Genomic DNA, 26,305 nt, shown 5'->3' with positions numbered 1-26,305 from the left:
TAGAAAATAGAAATGAATTTAAATTTAAAGATGACATATTGGCTCATCACATTCTCCACTTCTAAAACAAACGTTCGTCCTCGAACGGAATTAGAATAGTACCTGAGCTGGTGAAAAGGTGTGGATATCTACTCTGCATGTACGATTCAGACTCCCAAGTAGCTTCCTCGATGAGCTGACCTCTCCACTGTACTCAAACAGAAGGATAACTCTTAGACCTCAACTGTTGGACCTGCCTGGCTAGAATAGCTACCGGCTCATCCTCATAAGTCAAATCCTAGTCCAATTGGACTGAGCTGAAATCTAACACATGGGACGGATCACCATGATATTTTCGGAGCATAGACACATGGAACACCGGATGAACTGCTGATAAACTAGGTGGTAGTGCAAGCTTGTAGGCTATTTCACTCACCCTTTCAAGAATTTCAAAGGGTCCAATATACCTAGGGCTTAATTTGCCCTTCTTTCCGAATCTCATTACACCTTTCATAGGTGAAACCCGGATAAATACTTTTTCTTCAGTCATGAATACCCTTAATGGGCTTGAGGACCTTAGCAGAAGCGGACCACGCACCTCAGGTGCGGTACCGCAAATGCTAGCTGAGGAGGAGGATGATAACACCTGTAGAAAATTTTGTGGCCACCAAGGCCAATTTTAACAGTGACTTGCCTAGGATTCCGTGGCTGATGTTAGCTGAGGAGGAGGATGATAACACCTGTAGAAATTTCTTCAGTCTCTATAATGGCATGATTTTGAAGAAGCAGATTCCGAAAGCTAGTGGAAAACGATGTGTGGAGTATATGGGATGGCTTATCACAGTTGGAAAAGACGAGGGTGAAATCAGTCTGTTACATCCCTTCTCTGGTGTTCAGATCGAATTGCCCCATCAAAATACCACTGAAGATTATTATGAACTCAACGACACTGATAAACCATAGACCTTTATCAGGAAAGCAGTTCTCTTAGCTAATCCTTCTCAGACATCTGACTATGTTCTCATGGTCATTGAGGGACCCAACCGATTCCTCAGTTTTTGGAGACCAGGAGATTTACTATGGACCAGGATTAGGAATGGAACCTCTTTCCAACATGTTAGTGATGTGGTATATTTTGATGGCCTCTTTTACACGGTTGCTTATAGCGGCTGTGTCTATGTTTGTGATGTTGCTGGCTCTGGACCTGCTAAAAGTCATTTTGTTGAGACTCGTATTAAAGATCATGATTGGGCTACTTGCCGATACTTTGGGACCCACAGGGTCGTGTTGCTGTTGAATTTAATTATTTTAAAAATGTATATTTCATACTCAATCATGTTCATCCATTGTGAGTATATTTATGGGATCGGGGTTGCCCGCCTGCAGCGGGCCATATTAACTTTATATATATTATTACTATATGGAACGAGGCTGCCCGCCTGCAGCAGGCCTTATAGTCTTTATTATTATACGGATCGGGACTGCCCGCCTGTAGTAGGCCATATCGGCGTTATATCACGCTTGGGCTGAAGGAGCCCCTCTGGAGTCTGTACACACCCTCACTGAGCGTAAATGATTATATATTCGAGATGGACTTCCCAGGGCATGGACTTGCCTTACTTATTTATATTGTGATGAATTTTCCCTAGATATGGATCTTGTCCGTATCATTTGATTTTGGGGACAAATTACCCCAAGGCTAGATTGGCCTTATATGTTACTGAGTGACTGACTGTCAGTCGATGTGTATATATATACGAGATGGAATATCCTAGGGCTGGATTGGCCATAAACAGTACCGAGTGACCGAATGATTAGTGACCAGTAGTACATGAGGTCTTTCCACTGAGATGTCACATTTCTCATATCATGCAATATTGATCTATTTTGCTTATACTGAGTTTTACTGTTGAACTTGAAAGCATTCCTACATTTCTGTACCATTATTTATGTACTGGACTGTACATGCGGAGCTCGTCACTACTTTCAGCACAGAGGTTAGTCTTGTTACTTATTGAGTTTGTTGTACTCATACTACACTCTGCACCTCGTGTGCAGATCCAGGTGCTTCCGGACACGGCAGCTGTTAGACCTCAGTGTGTTACTAGTTGGAGACTATCAAGGTAGTTGTCTGGCGTCCGCTGACCTTGACTCTCTTCCCTTTCAGTTTTTGTATTGTTCTAAATTTTTAGAATGCGTTTTTAAGCAGTCAGACTTTATTATCATTTAGATGCTCATGTCTCAGTGACACCGGATTTTGGGAGTGTATATTTCCATTATTTATGGGATTTTCTCTTAAACTTAATTATTATGTATTCAGTATTTTTAAAAAAATATAGGTTATTGATGTTGTCGGCTTGCTTAGGATTGAGATATGCGCCATCACGAAAAGTGTGATTTTTGGGTCGTGACAAGTTGACTTTTTGATATCGGGGTCGAAATTCGATTCTGGAAATTTGAATAGGTCTGTTATGTCATTTATGACTTGTGTGCAAAATTTGAGGTCAACCGGACTTAATTTGATCGGTTTCGGCATCGAATGTAGAAGTTAGAATTTCTTAGTTTTATTAGGCTTGAATTGAGGTATGATTTGTGATTTTAGTGTTATTTGATGTGATTTCAGGCTTCGACTAAATTCATATGATGTTTTAGGACTTGTTGGTGTATTTGATTGAGGTATTGGGGGCCTCGGCTGAGTTTCTGAGGGTTAACGGATCAATATTTGGACTTGGAATGTTGTTGGAACTTTTCTGATGTATGCACCTGGTTTCCTTCTTCGCGTTCGCGAAGAGGAACTGGAGGCAGGCGAGGTTGTTCATCGCGTTCACGGCATGGGGCTCGCGTTTACGTAAGGCAAGGAGGTGAGTCTATGCGTTCGCGAAAGGGAAAATGGTTGGTGAGGATTTTTGCCTTCGCGTTCACGAAGTGTAGGCCGCATTCAAGAAGGTTTGCCTGGTAAAGCATCGCGTTCGCAACTTGGGTCTCGTGCAATTTTTGGGCAGCACAATTTTGTGCTTCACGAACGCGAGGGACCTATCGCGTTCGCGAAGAAGAAAAGTCTGGACAAAATGTTTAAGTTCTGAAAATGGGACTTCGTCCCATTTTCCATTTTTACCGATTTGGAGTTCGGGGAGAAGCGATTTTCGGGAGATTTTCAAGAAAAACATCGGGGTAAGTATTCTTAACTCAATTTTGGTTAAAGTACCCGAATCTATGGTAGTTTGTAACATTTAATTGGTGAATTAGGTTGGAAAATTTTGGAAACCCTCTTGGTTAAATTTGAAGATTTCAGGTTTCGAGACGTGGGACCCACGGACAATTTTTGAGTTAAATTTTGGATTATGTTGGAAAATTAGTATTTTCATATGGAATTAATTCCAATAATTTGCATTGACTGAATCGAAATTATTATGACTCGATACGAGGCTTTCGGAGGCCAATTCATGAGGCAAAGGCATAGCAGAGTAAAGAATTATACAAGTCTAGGTAAGTGACTTGTCTAACCTTGTGTGGGAAAAATTTTTCTTAGGATTGATATTGATATGATAATTGTGATGTGTTGAAAGTCATGTAAGCGAGGTGATGAGTGTGTACACGGGCTAAAAAAGCTCTTATTTTAAATTGTGTAGATCTTTGTTACACATTAATTAAATTATTTTATCCGGTTATATTCATCATCATTGATCTATTTTTATATTTTAAATTTGCCTGATATTTTTTCTGCTAATTGCTTTACCTGTTAGTTGAAAATTTATTTCTTTTATTATGTGCTCAATATTTGAAAGTTGAATTTGTTAATTGAATTATTATTAATATGAAGTATTTTACATTAAAAGTTTGGCATTAAGGCAGTGTGTTAAATTTGTGAAATATTATTTTTGTTGAGTTATGCATTTCCGAATATTTTGTGAGATTTTGTATTCATTGTGATTGAGCCGTGAGCTCCTTATTGTGAAAATAATGTTGTTGTTGATTTATTTTGGCAAGTTAAAATATTCTGGCATTTGAGGTGTAAATTATAATATATTGTGATATTAATACGCATGAGGTGATATAAGGTCTGGGTGTTAAAACGTATGCGGTGAGATAAATGTGGCTTGATATGCGTGGCTAGTAGGGGAACTACTAGAAGTCATGCATTGTAATAAGGGTGGCTAAAACACGGGACGCTATTTCGGGAAAAATATTTTCTTTAAAATTAAATGTGAAGGCTCCCGCGGTGATATAAGAAAATGAGATATTGTGAATTTATTTATGATTTGGAACTACGAGGCGGTACCTCGGGAGTGCCCTTGTTGATATTCTTTATGGCTCCAATTGCCATTGGTTATTTTGTATTTTTCTTAAAGTTGTAAATTTCTATTTTTCTTCTTCGAGGTATTATTTGCCCTTATTCTGTGTAGTTAAATAGTGACATACTACTTACTTGATTCATTTTCACTGTCATTTTATTGTTATTATATCGTTAAACTTTTCACCCTGTATTTTATTATTTCCAGTAGGGCCTGACCTGACCTCGTCACTTCTCTACCGAGGTTAGGCTTGGCACTTACTGGGTACCGATGTGGTGTATACATACTACGCTTCTGCACATCTTTTTATGCAGATCCAGGTACTTCCTATCAGACCAGACATCAGTGAACTAGTCGTATGCGGAGACATCAAGGTATATCTGCCAGCGTCCGCAGACCTCGGAATCCCCTTCTATCCTTATTATGCTATTTTCCTTATTCTCTTTAGACTCTGATGTATAGAGACACTTAGAATAAATTTTTAGAAGCTTGTGACTTATTTCTACCGGGTTTTGGGAGTTGTAATTATTTGAATTGCAGTGTCATTTATTTCAAATTTCTATTATGTTATTCCGCATTGATAGGTTTACCTAGTATTAGAGACTAGGCGCCATCACGATATCCTACGGAGGGAATTTTGGGGTCGTGACAAGTTGGTATCAGAGCTCTAGGTTCATAGGTGTTACGAGTCACAAGCATGTTTAGTAGAGTCTCATGGATCGGTACAGAGACGTCTATACTTATCTTCAGGAGACTATGGAACTGTTAGGAAATGTTCACTTCTTTGATTCCTTATCGTGTGCATTTGTTGACTTCGAAATTCTAAACCCTTGTCTTTCTTTTTTTCTCACAGATGGTGAGGACACGTACAACTGGATCTGATGATCAGACACTCACGCCCCCTGTTGGAGCCGCAAGAGGCCGGGGCCGGGGGCATAGACCGAGCCATAGGTTGAGGAAGACAACGTGGTGCAGCCAGAGCACCTGCACGAGCTGCTGCAGCAGAGCCACCAGTAGCTCCAGTTGGAGAGCAGACACCTGAGATGCCTGTTACTACCCCTGCATTTTAGGAGACTCTTGCCCAGATTTTGAGCATGTTTGGCAGTCTAGCTCAGGCAGGGTTGATTCCACTTACTCCTGCCATATCTCAGGCCGGGGGAGGAGCACAGACTCCCGCCGCCCGTACCCCAGAGCCACGGTCCCAAGTTGACCTACTTGAAAATGTTGGGTTCTCTGTAGGGTGTCGATCACACCGGGTGAGAATAAAAAAATTCACTGAATACTGTGTTGAACAAGATTTGTGTACTTCTCAAGATATATATATATATATATATATATATATATATATATATATATATATATATATATATATATATATATATATATATATATATATATATATATATATATATATATATATATATATATATATATATATATATACTATATTCATTTTTCTCTTTTGGGACAAATGTATTCGAGAATACTATATGTTTCTTCAAGAGAACAAAATGGAAAAGATTTTAAAAAATGAATGTAAACAAAAAGAACCAAAATCAATCTAAAGACACAAAAGGAAACATGAGTCAACCACATCCAACTAGAACAATGGGGCAAGGCTATGGGCCAAAATTTTGCCCTGTCCTACAAGTAACGTTCAATCTCTACTAGCCTTGCGGGTTACACGACATCAAACAATGAAAAATTCTGCATAGGCTGCTCTCAATCAAAAATAGATTCAAAAATAAAGTAAAAATATTAGATTCAGATGAACTTGTTGCCTAAAAACTGCATCTGCTCGGCCAACACCATCTCACCCCAATACAACACACAAGGAGTACAAAAATGCAGCCATAATTATACCTCAATCTGAAGTAAGTTGAAGTCGGTCATATAAATGTTCACTGTCGTCATGTCACTATATAAAAAAAAAAAAAAAAAAAGACAACTGAAAATAAGATATAGAAAAATCAAGATACAGCTGTTGCTTGAAACTGAGTCTTTGAATTCTCATGTCATATCAAAAGCAGAAATGTCTTTTTGATTGCGAGAGCTACTGGGATATCAATTCAAAAATATCAAAATCCAACTTAGTAGAAAAAAAAGGGGGACTTGTTTTGTGGTTCTATTGACTAGTTAACTGACTTGAATTCATGTGATAAATTTGAAAGAAACTTCAAATTTGCTCAAGGTTCTACTTGACGTATTTTTCGAAAGACTACTTTGCAAACCAAAAGATTAGAAAATATTTGAAGTTCCTACTCACTTAATTAATTAAATTAAATTAATCTCCAGATACAGAATTATTGGTATTCATTCCTTTTTCTGAAAAAGTTATATATATTTTTATATTCAAATATTTGAAAACATCCCCAGTAAAGGAGATACACTGCATTTTTCAGTGCCATACATATAGTTACCAAAATATCTTTTAAGAGTCCTATATTTGTGCTATAACGATATCTTCTTATGATATATAGATCACCTACCAGAAAAAAAATAGAATAGGAAATTATTCAGTTGTTTTAGGCATATCGTTAAATACCTTAACTGTATTAAAGTTCTTCCATTTTTAGCCTTTTTCATCCAGATGATAATTCAATGTGTGTAGTGTGTTGCAATTTGTGCACCTGAGAAGAAAATTTAATAGAAGCGCTTGAACAAAAATAACCATATGGATACTCAGAATTCACCCAAAAGAAATTTAATAAAAGGGGAAGAATACATATAAATCAAGAATCCAAAATCTTATAGTACACTGAATTAAATAAGATTAATAAGACAATACAAAAACGCGTATTATTTGAATTACGTTCGAATCAATAATTAAGATGCATGTCACTTTCGATTTCCATAGACCTAGTCCAATTTCACTTAATACCACTTAAAGTAAATTATTAAAATAGCGACTACATAGACTATAAAGGACCTCTTAATTCTTTACAAGGAACCGCCTATTTAATTATTATTCTTCATCATTCCTTCTCTATCTATATTATTATAAAAGCATGAATACAATGTCGGTTTACAAAAATAATCTTATAATATTAAGCATAATAACTCATAATAAAAGGACATAATCAGAATTCTAGATATTAGTGTGATGACCCAATATGTCATCTTTAATTTTAAATATTCATTTTTGTGTTCTAAGACTTCGAAAAGCACTATTCAGCATTCATCGACTTGCGTGCGCAGTCCGTAAATTTTTTCGGAAAGTTTTTGTATGAAAAATTGATTAAAAATGTGAAATAGAGCTTTAAAACTCAACTGAGTTAATTTCGGTCAAAGTTTTGAACCAACAGACCCGGATCAGTATTTTGACAGTTCCGGTAGGTCCATATCGTGATTTGGGACTTGGGCGTATGCCCGGAATCGAATTCGAAGGTCCTAATATCGGCATTTAATGGAAAGTAGAAATTTAAAGATTTAAGAATTCCTAGATTTGGTCATAATTGGGTTTTCTTGATACCGGGTCCCAATTTAGATTTCGAGAGTTCGATCAGCTTCGTAACAATATTTATGACTTATGTACAAAATTTAAAGTTATTCTGAGGTACGTAGGCACGTTTTCCGTTAGTTTTTGACAAAAATAAAAGGTTTGGTTTTATAAAGCTTGAATTTCTAAATATTGACAGGAGATTTGACTTTTGAGAAACGACCCCAAAATAAAATTTTAATGATTCTAATAGTTTCGTATGGTGATTTCGGACATAGGAGCATGTTCGGATTTGAATTGGGAAGTCCGTAGGACAATTCGACGCATTTTGGCAAAAGTTGGAAAATAGAAGATTTTTGAAAAGTTTAACTGGGAGTTGACTTTATTGATATCCGGGTCGAAATTTGATTCTGGAAATTGGAACAGCTCCATTATGTCATTTATTACTTGCATGCAAAATTTGAGTTCATTCCGAATTGATTTGGCATGTTTTGGCGCGAGTTATAGAATTTTGATAAACTCATAAGTCTGAACCGACGTGCGATTTGTAGTTTCATCGTTGTTATGTATGATTTGAGACCTCTAGTAGGTCCATAATATGTTTTGAGACTTGTTGGTGTGTTCGAACGGGGTCCCGAGGAGCTCGGGTGAGTTTTGGGTGGTTTCGGACCATTTCTAGGCCATTTATAGCTGCTGGTTTTTGGCTACAGCGGTGTGATATGCGATAGCGGGTAATTGGCCGTGATCGCGATGAGTAAAGTGGGAGAAATTGACATGTGATTCACGATCGCGGATGACCTTTCGCGATCGCTTAGAGGAAACTTTTTGTTGCACTGACCCGACTTTGGAAGCTTATATCTCGCAGTCTATAAGGAATTTGGAGATGATCCAACAATGAAAGTTGTAGCCCTTTGTGTCTAATTCTCAAAAATTTAAATCATTTGGCATTTGGAGTTCTGTACAAAAGATTATGATTGGTACACTACAGGCTGTACGGGAAGATGTTTGGAAATCGCGAAGAAGAAATTTGTGTTACATAGGGCTGACTTTGGCAACTTATATCTCGAAATATAGAAGAAACTGAGAGATGACAAAAACATGAAAGTTGTAGATCTTGGTGTCTAGTTTTCTTAAATATAAAGAATTTGTTATTTAGAGTTTTGTACAAAATGTTATAATAATTATACTAGAGGTTGTCCGGAAGAGTTGAAGAAGGTTGTTGGTAAAATTTGTTCTTCGCGATAGCGGGAGAATGGCCGCGATCGCATAGAGTAAAAAAATGCTGGAAAATTTTTGTTTTTCACGATCACGGAAGTTTGGCCGCGATCACATAGGATAAATGACTTGGTAACAAAACTTAAGTTCTGGAAATGAGATTTCGCCCCATTTTTCATTATTCATGATTTTGAGCTCAGGTAAGGCAATGTTTGGGCGATTTTCACGGGAAAGCATTGGAGTAAGTGTTCTTTATCCTATATTTATTATATTTCATGATTCCATACTCATTTACATCATAAATCCGTAAATTTATGGAAGAAAAATTAATTTTTTATAAAATCTTCCAAAAATGTAAAATGAAGATTTGAAGGTCAATCCGATGTCGGAATTCGATAACTTTTGTATGGTTGAACTCGTATGGGAACGGATGTTCGAATTTCTTGTGTTTTTTCGGGATTTGAGACATTGGTCCCACAAATAATTTGTAAAATAAATTTTGGATTTTAATCCGAAAAATTTATAAATTCATATGGAATTAATTCCTATGATTCGTGTTGAATATATTAAATTGTTTGTGACTAGATTTGAAACTTTCGGACACGAATTCGCAAGGCAAAGGTTTATTGAAACCTTGAATTTGGTTACGAAGCGAAGTAAGTGTCGTGGTTAACCTTGACTTGAGGGAATAGAACCCTTGAATTATTTGTTATATGAATTTCATGTGTAATGATGTATGGGCAAGGTGACGAGTGCCTATACTTCGTCAAATTTATTGTTTGCATATTTATCTGGAAATCATAAACTATTTTCTTTATCATGAGTTAATTATTATATTAATTGTTTTCTCATATTCCTTATCAAATATTAATTCTTGAATTACTGCAATAATTGTTACGTGCTTATTTGATTTATGTATCTTAATTGCTACTTGACATTTAATACATTAAATATGAAATTGCATATCTTCTCCCTGATTTTTCATAATTAATTGCTACTTGTCATTACTTATTTCCTGAATAAATTATAATCATTGTATGCTTTGTTGCCTAATAATTTCTCATAGAATGTGGTATTTATTGGAGTGTTTTTATTACATTTAAGAGTTATTATTTTATATTATTGGAGCGGGTTGCACGCCGCAACGAAGATGAAAATAAATTTTATTGGGAGATTGGGTTGCACGCCGCAACAGATTATATTTTAAGTTTATATTGTCAGAGTGGGTTGCATGCCGCAACGAAAATTTATTGAAAATTTATATTATTGGAACGGGTTGTACACCGCAACAGAATGAGAAAAGAATTAATTGATGGTGACTGCTGAAATGATTTCAGTTGTTGATATGATTTACATGTCTAACTTCTATTATTATTATTATTATTATTATTATTATTATTATTATTATTATTATTATTATTATTATTATTATTATTATTATTATTATTATTATTATTATTATTATTATTATTATCCCTGATTTTTCATAATTAATTGCTACTTGTCATTACTTGTTTCCTGAATAAATTATAATCATTGTATGTTTTGTTGCCTAATAATTTCTTATAAAATATGGTATTTATTGGAGTATTTTTATTACATTTAAGAGTTGTTATTTTATATTATTGGAGCGGGTTGCACGCCGCAACAAAGATGAAAATAAATTTTATTGGGAGATTGGGTTGCACGCCGCAACAGATTATATTTTAAGTTTATATTGTCAGAGTGGGTTGCATGCCGCAACGAAAATTTATTGAAAATTTATATTATTGGAACGGGTTGTACACCGCAATAGAATGAGAAAAGAATTAATTGATGGTGGCTGCTGAAATGATTTGGGGTTAAAATTTAGACTTGGTAGAGAACTTCTATTATTATTATTATTATTATTATTATTATTATTATTATTATTATTATTATTATTATTATTATTATTATTATTATTATTATTATTATTATTATTGTTATTATTATTATTATTATTATTATTATTATTATTATTATTATTATTATTATTATTATTATTATTATTATTATTATTATTATTATTATTACAATTATTACTACTACTATTACCATTACTATTACTATTATTACTATTACTATTATTACAAATCATGGTTTTGAGGTATATCTACCTCTTCCAATCTAGTATTTTTCATACTAGTTTCTCCTAAATCCATATTTCAGAAACATATCTATGTTTAATATTTCATATCTATCTTATATATACCATGAAAGTACCTAGGCTCTGATACCATTTTAACAGGATCAAGTGGCGGGCGGTAATCCGCACGGCCTTCTCAACTAAGCTAAAACAGAAATCACCGTTTGACCGGGAACTGGACTTGTTTCACACCTCACATCTGACATTTATATGTCTGGAAGGTTTCGACCAGTTAAAGATTTCTATTTTAACATACTTGAGAATTCTTAATCTAGCCAATTTAGTACCCTTATATTTAAAGACTGGCGGTAATCCGCACAATCAATAAGGATATAAGAATAAAAATATACTTGAATTTTATATATAGTTTAATGACTGTATGGAAGGTTAAAACCTTTACTCAAGCAAGGGGCCTGTCATAATATAATACATACTTTTATTGAGCTCATGTGTCTAGCAGTTCTAACCGTGAAAGAAGATGCCTTTTTTACTCCTTAATCGGGCTGAGGTTCACGGCTGGCTAGACGAAGCCACTAAGACAAAGTCAATAAGAGCAGTATTATATTAGATTGTACCAACCATCTTTACACCAAGTCAAAACTCTATATATAAATTTCATTTATATTTAAATAGATGCCGTCTCTTTCATGGTTTATATAAGAGAGAAGTTAGATACCCAACATAGATATGATGTCTCTTAGCCAGACATCGTCACGGCCAGAGAGGAGAGACTAGAAGAAAAGCTAACTAAGAAAGATAGAAAATATGTACCTTGTGGCCAAGAAGCAAGGCCCTGAAGATGAAGAACTGAAAACTTTTATTTACTTGTTCTTCTATTACAAGCTACCAGCTACAAACTTCAAACTATCAACTAACTCTGTACTTACAGTTTAGAGAGAGAGGGTCTCGACTTCTACCTCTGAAGAATGAACGAATGAATTCTATAAATAGAAAAAGAAAAGGAATCTATGAACAGTAAAAAGTGGGTCCCGTGGGTCCCTGTTACAGTGTTTCTACTGTTGAAACAGTGTATCTACTGTTGATGAACAGTGTATCTACTGTTTAAGTGGGGTCCAGCTGCTTCACTGTTGATGTGGGTCCGACGGCTTTACTATTTTTATGGGGTCCAGTTGTTTCACTGTGCTGGTCTCTTTTCCGCTTCTTTCATTTTGTGGATGAATTCTTCTGCATCATTTAAGTCTTCTTCAGATAATATTCTTTCTGCTCCAATGGGCTGAGAATCTTCAGCGATATCATCGTTGCTTGTTTCACTTTGCATTGACGTATCTGATTTTTCATATTGATTAATGGAATGAAGTAAATTTCTTTTGACCTCTTCCAAGTAATTGTTAATCATCTCTGTTTTATCTCCCTCTTGAAAGGAGATTCTTCTAGCAATATGCCTAACTGAACTGTCATCAATTACCTCTTTCTGAGGTTTGCTGGAATATTCCTAGATTTTTATTTCGATTGAATCCAAGAGTTCTTGACCATATAATGTCTTTGTTTTGGGATCTTTTTTCATTAACGTGTCCCAAAAGTTGCTATAAAAAGTCCTGTATAAGCATGTGACTTGTTCTTCGGTGAATCCGACTTTTGGATTCCATTTGTGTATCCAAGGAATAGAGAATTCCAGAAAGAAATAAATCTGGTTGATTTTATCAGGGTAACATATATGATCTGAGTGATATAAGTTGTTTATAAAAGGGGAAGTTTTTATTTATTCTTGGTATAACCTGAGAAATGGATCTGGTAAAATTTTTATTGTTGGACCGTGGTATGACCACCAGTTCAGAAACCAATTAGGAACAGCCTCTGCAAATATCTTTGCACATACTTTAATAAACCAAGTATGTTTGTGTCAATCATTATTGTAGTACAACACTTTATCAAATGCCTGGATATAATCCCTATAGGTAAAATTCATTCTAGATTTGTTAATGCTTATCTGCCTTTCTTTCATCGTGGATATACCCCAGTCTTCAACAGATATAATCTGTTTAATTATAATCTTCGAGAAGTTATAAACGTTCTCGTCTGTGCTATACCCAGAAAAGTGCTGAAAATATGCACTGCCAGTGCTGGTTAATATTGTTTCATAATATGAGCGAGTTTTGTATGACTCACCCGGATAATATAAACTGTTTATTAAATACCTCTGAAATATCTTCCACGGCTCTTCTTTTCTCTGAATGTCAGAGTTTTCTAAGAGAAATATCTTTTCTCTTTTTGACACTTTCTCATATGACTTGATATCATCATTGTCATCTTTTGTAATGGAAGCAAAAGTATCACTTTGCTTAACAGAAGTATCTTTCTGTTTTTGAGCAGTCAAATATGCCTGCAAATGTGCGTATAACGGACTATCTTCTGGAATATCTTCCAGATGGACGGATGGTCCAATTGATGATTCTTCTCTGAGAGATATCCTCTCATTAACCAAACTCTTTCTTCCCATTTATATAACTGAGGAGTTTGATGAAGATCCGTATGACGATCCTGAAGATGATGATCTTCCTCTAGAGTGTGGGTATGATCTTCCCCAACCTCTACCTCTTCCCCTACCCCAGGGGGTTCCATCCTGTAGATATTCACGAGATAAAAAGTCAGGCAGAGAATTATCAATTCCCTTTTTATATTGTATCTCAAAATCAAAAGGGGCTAATTGAGCCTGCCATCTTGCAAATATCATTTTTGAGGCATCATGTTTAAAGTCTTTGTTAAATATATATCTAACAGACTGTGCATCAGTTTTTATCAAAAACTTTTGATTGTATAAGTCGTCCTGAAATTTTAAAACACATTTTACTATGGTTAACATTTCATGTGCCACAGTAGCGTATTTTCTCTAGGCTTCAGACCATTTACCAGAGTAGAATCTAATCAGATATTCATGTTTATCCTTGGGATTTATCTGTTTCAAAATCCCTCCGTAACCAATATTAGACGCATCAGTCTCTATAATCTTTTGCCATGCAGGATTAGCAAGAGTTAAGCAAGGTAAAGATTTAACACGTTGCTTAATATTTTTAACCAAAGTAGTATGTCTATCAGTCCAAGAATTTTTATAATTCTTTTTTAGCCTGTCATATAAAAGAGCTAAATCACGTGACAAATCTTTATAAAAAGGCGAAATATAATTTAAACTTCCCAAAAATCTTTGTAACTGAGTTCTATCAGTAATAACATCGTGAAATTTTGAAGCAAAATCTATCGATCTTTGAATAGGAGTAATTTTTCCTTGACAAATATCATGTCCTAAGAATCGAATGTTAGTTTGGAATAAACTCATTTTTTGTTTTGAGATGACCAAACCATTTTGTATAACAATTCTTTTGAAAATATCTAAATGCTTAATATGCATTTCAAGTGTTTTGGAAAATACCAAAATGTCATCGATCAAACAATGATGAAGTCTAGATAGGGGTTGAAAATATCATTCATAATTTTTTGGAATTCTGAAGGGGCATTATTCAAACCAAAAGGCATAACATTCCATTCATATTGCCCAAATGGAACATTAAAAGCAGTCTATAAATATGCTCTTTAAATATTTGAATTTGCCAATATCCAGATTTTAAATCGAATTTTGAAAATATATTGGCATCATATAATCTAGACAATAAATCTCTTTTATTAGGAATAGGATACCTAACTCACTTCAAATATTTATTCAAGGGTTTATAATTAATGACTAATCTAGGAACACCACGTTCCTTTTCAGCTGCGTTATTAACATAAAAAGCTGTACAAGACCAAGGAGATTTTGAAGGTTTTATCAAACCCTTTTGTAGCAAGCTATCAATCTCTTTTTTGTAAAATTCTACTAATTCTGCGTTCATATGACAAGGTCGAGATTTAGTAGGAATATCATCCTCAGAGAAATTGTTTTCATATGGAAGAGAGACAATATGCTTTTTTCGATTCCAAAAAGCACTTGGATGCTCAGCACAAATATCAATAGCAATTTGCTCGGAAATCAATTTGATTTTTTCCTGTACTTTAGTAGAATTCAAAGTATCAAATATATTCATACTAAACAATTCTAATTGTAAAGAATCAACATGTTTTTGCTTCATATCAATTAAAGCATTAATATCTCTAGTTACTGGATCCGTAACAAAAGTATAACTAATCTCTTTATCCTTATAAGTAGCAGTAAAACCTTTCGAGTTAATGCTGGTAAAAGGATAAATAGCGTTAATAAACGGTGTTCCAAGTATAATTGGAGGGTATAACTGATTTTTAACCAAGAAAAAGAAGTGAGGAATACAGACTTTATTCTGACAGATACCCGTATTAGACAATTTATACTTTATATCTAAAGCATGTCCGGATGCAGATCTGACCATATGAGTAATTTTTTGAAAATATTTCGTAGGTATTAAACCTTCTTGAATGCAGCTAACACTGCTCCACTATCAATCATGGCAATGTTTGTAATAGAAAAACTATTATCAATGAGAATAGTACATTTAATATACCATTTGTGAGCAGTAATAATTTGCATCATTCCTAAAAACATATCATGTTTAGGATTAAAACTAATAGGTTTTTCTTCAATATCATCTTCAAAAATACCTTTGGTTTTATCATTAGATTTCTCAGCTGGAGAATTGATTTTCTCAATCTGAGTAATCCTATGATCACAAATCATCTGATTTTGTTTAAGAGGTTTAATCTCTCGTTTCAAGTTTTCAACTTTAATTTTTAAATCATCGAAAGAAGAATCTCTTGCTGGAGTTGCATTTTTGTTCAAAAGACGGTTATTAACCTCTAGTAAAGAATAAGACGGTGAATATTCAAATTCCTTTTTCACGAAGGACTTGAACTAGCAGCCAAATTAATAATTTTTTCACGAAGTTTTTCATCAGTAACTTCTTTTAAAAGTTCTATTACATTATCAGATGTAATAGTTTTCATGTTTAAATTTTCAAATTGTGATTCTAATTTATAAAATTCATCATCACAAGTATATGTATCACCTTTGCAAGTTGTACAAGTATTATCAATATTTTTATCACTATCAGATAAATCAAGTAAATCAATTTCAGCTTCGGATTCTGATTCAGAATAATAATCAAATTCTGATCCAGAAGTGTATAACAAACTATAAACCTTATCACGTAACTCATCATCTAGTCCTATAGTTTTTAGCTTTTGAAGCTTATAATTCGGAGCTATATGGCCAAATTTACCACACTTATAACACTTAATGTCAGCTAGATCTCTCTTAGACCTATTTTTGGTAAATGTAGTAGCCTTACGATGGGCTTTCTTAGCTTCTCGTTCTTCTTTAGATCTATATCTAGATCTCTTTCTCCTATAAGGACTGTCTTGGCTGGGGTATCTATGATACTTATGTTTCTTTTTCTTATGAGTAGAAGTCTCGGGTAAATCGAACTGGGTGCAAAAGTCCCCTAACTGGTTTCTTTCCTTAAGCTTATCCATCTTAAGCTGTCTGGACAATCTTAATTTATTGCATAGGTTTAACCCTTCCTGTGTGCAAATTCCTATCAATTTACCATAGGTATAGTCTCTGTATGGAATTTCACCATAACTACCTCTTAAAATCTTTCTAACTCTTTCAGCAAATAAAGAGGGAAGGCCATCTATGAACTTAGCTTTCCAATGTTCCAGCTTATTTTCTGGTAGTTCCATCACTCTACTCATAAAAGTGTCTTTATACCATCTAAACTTACTTAAAGTATTATATCTAAGGCTATTAAGGAGAGTACGAATAGTCTCGTTCTGATTAGTAAATCTACCATTGAAGTGTTCTAATATAGTAAGAATAAGAGTGTAAACAACATCTTCTCTATTTGCTACTAGAGCCATGCCTAAGTTATCAATTCCATTATCAGTGGCTTTGGCATTAATAACCATTGCCCTTTCATCGATAGTTAAATAATTGTCCCACCAGCCACGAAGTTGGCCAGTAAAACCTGCAACAATCATTCTGCAAATATTTCTATCTGTATTTTTTACACTTTTACAGATAGTTGCATACATAAGCATTCTATGCACAAGAATAGTCAATTGCCTATCAGTCAAACCATCAAAATTCCATTCATAGATTTCGGAACCACTATAAGACGTATTAGTCTGATTCCAATCACGTTCCTCTATTAAAACATCTTGAGGAGTTGGACGATTGTAATAATAAGTTTGCATTCTGGGTTTATCAGCGTATCTGCTATCTGCAGACTTACTATTCTTTTTTGGGTAACTTCTGAGTTTATTAAACTCTGACAAAACATCCTTTTTGTAATCAAAAGTATTATCTAATTTATCAGCAAAATCATTTGATAAATCAATGGGTTTGATATTCAAACCGGATAACTTTCTATCAAGAAGTTCTTCTAAATCACCAAAAGATTTAAATTTAAAATCCTGAATCTCAGGAGGTCTTTGAATATGAGTAAAAATAATTTGAGGTTTTGATTTGCTTCCTGAAGAAGAGGCAATATCAGTCAAAGTCTTTCTAGTACTCATATCCTTAATCAAGACTGTTAAATCATCAAGTTTTTTATTAAGAAAACTAATGTTTTCACCCAAAACTTTAACATATAAACTCAAATAATTATTTTGAGAAATTAATTTATTAATTTCTGCGATGCTGACTGCAGCAACATCTTCATCAATAAATTTTTGAAATGCAGTAAAAGTAATACCTGTATTATTAGGTAAAACAAAAGGTGCTTGAGGAGGGAAAATAGCTTTAGTAATATTGTCACTTCCGTCTTTATAAGATCTTTCTAAAACTTTTATAAAAAGTGATAAATATGTGGTTATAAACCAAGGAACAAAATACATAATTTGATTATGTAAAGCACAAGTTCATAAAACTCTTGGGAAATATTATTTAAATCCTCTTTACTATAGGTATCAAAAAACCAAGTTTTAAACTGGTTCCATTTATCACTGAAAAATTCTTTTTGGATATAACCTCTAGCTTGTGACCCGGGACTAAAATCAATTTGGTGTGGAATCATTAAGTATCATTGGGGTCAAAATCCATTTCGGACGCAGAAGGAATATCCTTATCAGAAATATTATCACTATCTTGAACAATATTTATCTTGGGGTTAATCTTAACCCTTTCAACAGGTTTATCACCTATTTTAGTATAAATTGTGTGTAGAGATGCAACACGATTTCTAGCTGGTCCATAGACTGGCTCAACAGGAGAAATGTGTTGAATATCAGGCAACAGTCTACGACTAGTAAAAGAATGTCTATTATAATTAGAACTAATAGTAGGTAACAGTCTATTATTAGAAAATGACTGTCTACTATAAGTGGAACTATTATCGTCAAACTGAATGCAAATCCTTCCATCCGGATTTTGAGTAATATGAGAATACTCAGTATTACTAACAGCATCAGTTATCTGACTGGGGGATATAACCGAATTTAAAGTCCATGTAGTTGGAAAATTGATTTCCTCCCACTTAATAGGTCTCCTCGTGGTGACCTTAGACTTTGCAAAATTCGTTTCCACTAAAATAGTCTGATCAGATGTATCATATAATTTACATATGGGGTTTAACGTAGATAGCAATTTGAAATAAATCCTATACGATAAACATATAAGTTCAGAACCAGGCGCATAATTATAACCATACGCTTTCACATTTAATGTTAATGCATCAAGTATATTAACATCAGATAGAGATAATTGCAGATTGGGTTGAGTATTAAAATATACTGGGCCGTAGGCAACAGTAGATTCAATAGAACCCATCAGAGACTGTCTAAAATTCAAATTTCTAGCATCTCTAAGAGCAGCCAAAAATGTCTCTGGTAACCCTTTAAGGTTTAAAGGCTTAAAAATAATTTAAACCATACCAATATGCAAATAATTATACTGGTGTTTATAAACATCTATATCATGCTTGTTTAACAAACGAATAGTCTGTTCAGACGAATTCAAAGCTAAAGATTGCTCAGTTGTTTTAACAAGTTGCTTAGAAGAGAGTTTATCAAACCATCCATAATCATAGATTGTTCTAATAGGGACTTTAGGAATAGTCCATTTGTTTAACAAATCAAGGTTTTGAGGTATATCTACCTCTTCCAATCTAGTATTTTTCATACTAGTTTCTCCTAAATCCATATTTCAGAAACATATCTATGTCGAATATTTCATATCTATCTTATATATACCATGAAAGTACCTAGGCTCTGATACCATTTTAACAGGATCAAGTTGCTGGCGGTAATCCGCACGGCCTTCTCAACTAAGCTAAAACAGAAATCACCGTTTGACCGGGAACTGGACTTGTTTTACACCTCACATCTGACATTTATATGTCTGGAAGGTTTCCACCAGTTAAAGATTTCTATTTTAACATACTTGAGAATTCTTAATCTAGCCAATTTAGTACCCTTATATTTAAAGACTGGCGGTAATCCGCACGGCCGATTATTATTATTACTATTACTATTACTATTACTATTATTACTATTAATATTATTATTATTATTATTATTATTATTATTATTATTATTACTATTATTATTATTATTATTACTATTATTATTATTATTATTACTATTATTATTATTATTACTATTATTATTATTATTACTATTATTATTATTATTACTATTATTATTATTACTATTATTATTATTATTATTATTATTATTATTATTATTATTATTATTATTATTATTATTATTATTATTACTACTATTACTATTACTAGTATTACTATTATTACTATTACTATTACTATTACTAATTACTATTACTAGTATTACTATTACTAGTATTACTATTATTACTTATTATTATTATTATTATTATTATTATTATTATTATTATTATTATTATTATTATTAATATTATTATTATTATTATTATTATTATTATTATTATTATTATTTAGCCTCGTCACTACTTCGTCGAGGTTAGGCTCAGCACTTACAGAGTACAAGGGATCGGTTGTACTCATACTACACTCTGAACTTCTTGTGTAGACTTGAGGTATAACTGCACAACGTCCGCAATTTTGAAGTCTCCTTCTATCTTATCTTAGCTTAGTATTATCTTTCAAACAACTTGAATTTTAGTCAGACCTTTATTTGTATTATTCTAGTAGCTCGTGCACTTGTGACACCAGATTCAGAGATGTATTTGGATTATTCGTTTGCTATGGTCTTCCGCACTTTATTTCAGTAATGAACTTCTGTTTAATTTAATTTGTTTAAAAATGGTTAAAATTATTCTAACGTTGGTTGCCTAGCAAGTGAAATGTTAGGCACCATCACGTTCCTGAAGGTGGGAATTTCGGGTCGTTACAAGTTGGTATCAAAGCACTAGGTTATTTAGGTCTCACGAGTCACGAGCAAGCTTAGTAGAGTCTGAAGGATCGGTACGGAGACGTCTCTACGTATCTTTCAGAGGCTATGAAGTTTAGAAACAATATGACTTCTTTATTATTCTATAGTGCGATTTCAGCTCCTATCTGTGCACCACCACTCCAGAGTCACTACAGCGGTTATCCGACCCGTTCTGGTCAGTTTAAGTTTCAGCAGCCACGACAGCAGGATGGGTGTTATGAGTGTGGGAACATTGGTCACACCAGGAGGTATTGCCCTAGGTTGTCAAGCAACAAATCAAGGGAGGATTCTCGTGCCATCATACAGGCACCGGTTGCTTCACCGCCTGCTCAACCAGCTAGAGGTAGGGGTCAGGTAGCTAGAGGTGGGGGTCAGGCCATTAGAGGTGGAGGCCATTCAGTTAGAGGCTATCCCAGAGATGCGGTTCAGAGTAGTGGGGCCCAGCCCCAATTTTATGCTTTTCCAGCTAGGCCTAAGACCGAGTAATCCGATGACGTGATCACATGTATTGTCCCATTTTGCCATAGAGATGCTTCAAATCTATTTGATCCAGGATCTACTTATTTTTATGTGTCCTCCTACCTTGCTTCATATTTAGTTATGCCTCGTGTTTCTTTGAGTGCTTCTGTGTGTGTCCACATTGATGGGAGATTCTGTTGTGGTATATCATATCTATCGTTCGTGTGTAGTTACTATTGGGAGTCTTGAGACTAGCGTAGATCTTCTACTTCTTGATATGGTAGATTTTGATGTAATCTTGGGTATGGATTGGTTGTCACCCTATCATGCTATATTGGATTGTCATGCCAAAATGGTGACCTTAGCTATGCCGGGGTTACCTCGACTAGGGTGGAAAGGGACTCTTGGCCATTCTATTAGCAAGGTTATCTCTTATGTGAAAGCTCGACGTATGGTCGAGAAGGGGTGTCTAGCTTATTTGGATTATATTCATGATCCCATCGCGAAAGTTCCTTCTATGGATTCAGTTCCAGTTGTCCGTGAATTTTCAGAGGTATTTCCTGCGGATCTTCCGAGGATGCCACCCGATAGAGATATTGACTTCTGTATTGATTTAGCTCCAGGAACTCAGCCCATTTCTATTCCACCATACCGTATGGTCGCGCCAGAACTAAAAAAATTGAAGGAGAAGTTACAAGACTTGCTTGATCGGGGATTCATTATACCTAGTGTCTCGCCCTGGGGTGCACCATTATTATTTGTAAAGAAGAAAGATGGCTCTATGTGGATGTGTATAGATTATCGGCAGTTGAACAAGGCCACTATCAAAAACAAATATCTGTTGCAAAGAATTGATGACTTATTCGATCAGCTTCAGGGTGCCAAGGTGTTTTCAAACATCAATTTGAGGTCTGGTTACCATCAGTTGAAGATTAGGGCATATGATGTCCCTAAGACAGCTTTTCGGACTCGGTATGGGCATTATGAATTTCTAGTGATGTCATTTGGGCTGACAAATGCCCCAGCAATATTTATGGATTTGATGAATCGGTTATTCAAACCCTATTTGGATTATTTTATGGTTGTATTCATTGATAATATCTTGATTTACTCCAGCAGTCGAGAGGAGCAAGAGCATCATCTTCAAATTGTGCTTCAGACTTTGAAGAATAATTAGTTATATGCCAAATTTTTAAAATGCGAATTCGGGTTAGACTCAGTTGCCTTTTTGGGGCATGTTGTATCAGCAGAAGGCATAAAAGTGGATCCTAAGAAGATTGAGGCTGTTCAGAATTGGCCTAGACCTACTTCAGCTATAGAGATCCGGAGTTTCCTAGGTTTGGCAGGATATTATCGCCGGTTTGTGGAGGGGTTTTCATCTATAACATCCCCATTGACCAAATTGACCCAGAAGGGTGCCCCATCCAGATGGCCAGACGAGTATGAGTTGAGCTTTCAGAAGCTCAGGATCGTTTTGACTACAGCGCTAGTATTGGTATTACCCACAGGTTCAGAATCTTATACAGTGTATTGTGATGCATCTCGTGTTGGACTTGGTGCAGCATTCATGCAAGATGGCAGGGTGATTGCATATGCGTCGCGACAGTTGAAAATTCACGAGAAGAATTATCTTGTTCATGATTTAGAATTAGCAGCCATTGTTAATGCACTGAAGATTTGGAGGCATTACCTTTACAATATCTCATGTGAGGTATTTACTCATCATCGTAGCTTACAATATCTGTTCAAACAAAAAGATCTCAATTTGAGGCAGAGAAGATGGTTGGAGCTGTTAAAAGACTATGATATCCCCATTTTGTATTACCCTGGAAAGGCCAATGTGGCGGTCGATGCTTTGAGTAGAAAGGCTGTGAGTATGGGCAGCCTTGCGTATATTCCAGTTGGTGAGAGGCCGCTAGCTGCAGATGTTCAGACTTTGGCCAATCAGTTTGTGAGGTTAGATATTTCGGAGTCCAGTCGGGTTCTATCTTGCAAAATCACTCGGTCTTCTTTATATGAGCGCATTAGAGAGCGACAATATGATGATCCTCATTTTCTTGTCTTTAAGGACACGGTGCGGCACTATGATGCCAAACAGGTTGTTGTGGGGGAAGATGGAGTTCTGCGGATGCAGGGTCATATTTGTGTGCCTAATGTGGATGGGCTTCGTGAATTAATTTTTGAAGAGGCACACAGTTCCAGGTACTCTATTCATCCAGGTGCCGCTAAAATGTACCAAGATTTGCGGCAATATTATTGGTGGAGAAGAATGAAAAAGGATATAGATGCATATGTAGCTCGGTGTATGAATTGTCAGCATGTTAAGTACAAGTATCAGAGACCTGGTGGTTTACTTCAGAAGTTAGAAATTCCTGAGTGGAAGTGGGAGCGTATCACTATGGATTTTGTTGTTGGACTCCCACAGACTCAGAAGAAGTTCGACGCAGTATGGGTCATTGTGGACAGGTTGACCAAGTTAGCACATTTCATTCCAGTGGCAATTACCTATTCTTCATAGCGGTAAGCTGAAATTTACATCTGTGAGATTGTCCGCCTTCAGGGTGTGCCCATGTCTATTATTTCAGATCGAGGTACGCAATTCACCTCGCACTTCTGGAGGGTTGTACAGCGTGAGTTAGGAACGCGGGTTAAGTTGAGTACAATATTTCATCCATAGACAGACGGACAATCAAAGCGCACTATTCAGATATTGGAAGATATGTTTTGCGCTTGTATTATAGATTTTGGAGGTTCTTGGGATCAGTTCTTGCCACTTGCAGAGTTTGCCTAAAATAATAGCTACCAGTATAGCATTCATATGGCTCTGTATGAAGCATTATATGGGAGGTGATAAGTGAAATTTTGACTACTTATTAGCGCCTTTTAGCTTTCGTTTTAGTCCAAAAGTGTCTAATTATATTCCCGAAAACTAATAAAATATACTTACCTGCGGGAGTATTGGAAAATGAGCCACTACGATAAAATCCAACACAAGGAGGAGTGATCTAAAGAAGGACAAAAATCAGGCACAAAAGCTCAAGTGCGGATCACAGATTTTTATCTGCGGCCGCAGAATGTGAAGGAAAATCAACAAAGCCCTTGTGCAAAGTGCGGACCGTATAATTATTGTGCGTCCGCGGAAGCTATGTAAGAGCCAAAGTTCAGAGAGTTTCATTTCAAGCTCAAGAAGAAATGCGGACCGCGTAATAATTGTGTGGTCGCAGAAACAGTTATGCGACCGCACTCAGGAAATGTGCGGTCCGCAGAAGAGCCCAGTGCAGCCGCACTTAGAATTGTGCGGACAACAGTACATGAGAGATGCGGCCGCAGAGTCAACTCCTGTCAAGATCTGAAGAGAAGTGTGGACCGCACATATAATTGTGCGGCCGCAGAAACTCCGAAAGGGCAATTTTGTCCGAAAATTCCAGCTTTGTATAAATAGACTACTTTCACGAAATTAGGTCAAGTTTTTTAAATTGAAAGTACTGTAGTCGTTTTTCTTTACCCCTTTAGGAAACTTTAGCTTATTTTGGTGATTTAACATTGGATTTTTATCTTTTAATTTTGCAATATGAGTTTTATTATCTTTTCTTCTCTATTTTTCTCTATACCCATTATGAGTAGCTAGATTTCTAACTAGGGTTGTGACCCAACCCTAGTGTGTGAACCTAATGGGTGTTTGATTTATGGCTTGTTTATAGTTGGGTATTTATTATTTAGCCTTGTTCTTGCTTTTGATTGTAGAATTAATGGTTGCAAATATTAGTTTATGCCTATTTGACTTGGTCTCTTCTTGAGGAAGAGAAACTTAGTCTAGAAAAACTTGGTTAACAAGAATGTGGGATAAAATCAAGAGATTGATAGTCCCAATTAAAGGGTTGAACCTAGAGATAGTAAAACCCGACTTGAGCATTTTATCAACTGTTTTGTTCAATACCCATTTGGACTTGAGAAAGCTAAATTGGGCAAAATCACTCTCTCACCGAGAGGTATTGAGTGCGTATTTGAGTGTTGATTGCTATAATACACCCCGACCAACGAAACAAGCTTTAAAGTTTACAACCCATTAGGCAAACACCTAGGTAAAGGTTATACCCCTAGGACTTTTTTATATATTTGAAAACCATCCAAAAATAATAATCTCTAGTTTTATATCTTTAGAATTGTAATCCTTAACGTAATTTTAGAAGTAAAAACAAAATCATATTTGTGGAAGTGCAACCAAGATACTTCAAGTGCTTATCCAAATATATACCACTAAACCCATCTCAGCTCTATGTGGATTCGATCCCGACTCCTTGTTGGGTATTATTATTGCAATCGACCGTTTCACAACCCCGAATAGAGGTGTGACTTGGATGAGATCAAATTTTGGCACCATTGTTGGGGAGCATAAAAATGAATTTAGCTATATATTTGGATTTGTGAGTGAATTATCTTTTTTCCAATTTAACTTATTACCACTTAAAGTAAATTATTAAAATAGCGACTACATAGATTATAAAGGACCTCTTAATTCTTTACAAGGAATGGACTATTTAATTATTATTATTCATCATTCCTTCTCTATACTTATAAACATTAAAAAGAGTTACGGAAGCATGATTTTCACTAAATAGATTCAAAATATATATTTTTTTAAATACGTAAAAAAACTAAAGAGATTCAACATCTATTATATATACATAAAAAAAATCTAACCTTATATGTATAATGTGATTTTCGGTGATGGAGGCTCGGCGGAATCACCTTCTACACCTAGCTCCACCCTAATTAAGAGTAGCTCAAATACTTCCATATGTATATATTATTGAAAAACAAAAGTACTAGTAATTTATTTTCGACCGTCACAATCACTGTGGCTGCCCCTAATTATACTTCATTGACTCCGTCCAAATTTAACTCATCTTTTTAAACACTTATTCATTATCACTCTTTCTTCATCCTCCTCTCTAAAACTCCTTTTATTTTACAAAAAAATCCTTTATTCTCAATTTTCCTAGCTTTCTCCTTGTACAATATATATTAAAAATCGTGAAAATAATTTTGGGATTTGCTAGTTCTTTGCTAAAGGAAATACGGTTTAGTGAAAGGAGTAACTCCAGAAGAAAATCCAAGGTTGAAACTAGTACTACTTCTCCTACTACTTATGTATGCAGAGATGAGCTGAATATTAAGAAGCCCAAAATCAATAAACAAGTGAAATTTGATCTTGAATCTAAATACCAACATCCAGCAGAAGAAGAAATTAGCCATGAGGAGCAAAAGAAAAATAATACAGTTGCTGTTGACAATGCAAATAATGGGATTAAAGTGAAAATATTGATGAAAAAGGAAGATGAAGAAAGGCTGTTATTGAAGTGTAAAGAAGGAGGGGTACTTGAATTTATGGATGTAGCTTAA

General features: G+C 34.9%; 1 pseudogene; it reads left to right on the top strand.

Moving 5' to 3' along the window:
* The first annotated feature begins 615 nt into the window (after window positions 1-615).
* On the top strand, window positions 616-26,305 carry LOC142177408 (uncharacterized; annotated as a pseudogene).

The sequence above is a fragment of the Nicotiana tabacum genome, chromosome 23 (genome assembly GCF_000715075.1).
Source record: "Nicotiana tabacum cultivar K326 chromosome 23, ASM71507v2, whole genome shotgun sequence".
Lineage (NCBI taxonomy): Eukaryota > Viridiplantae > Streptophyta > Magnoliopsida > Solanales > Solanaceae > Nicotiana > Nicotiana tabacum.
This window is presented reverse-complemented; position numbering and strand designations above follow the sequence as displayed.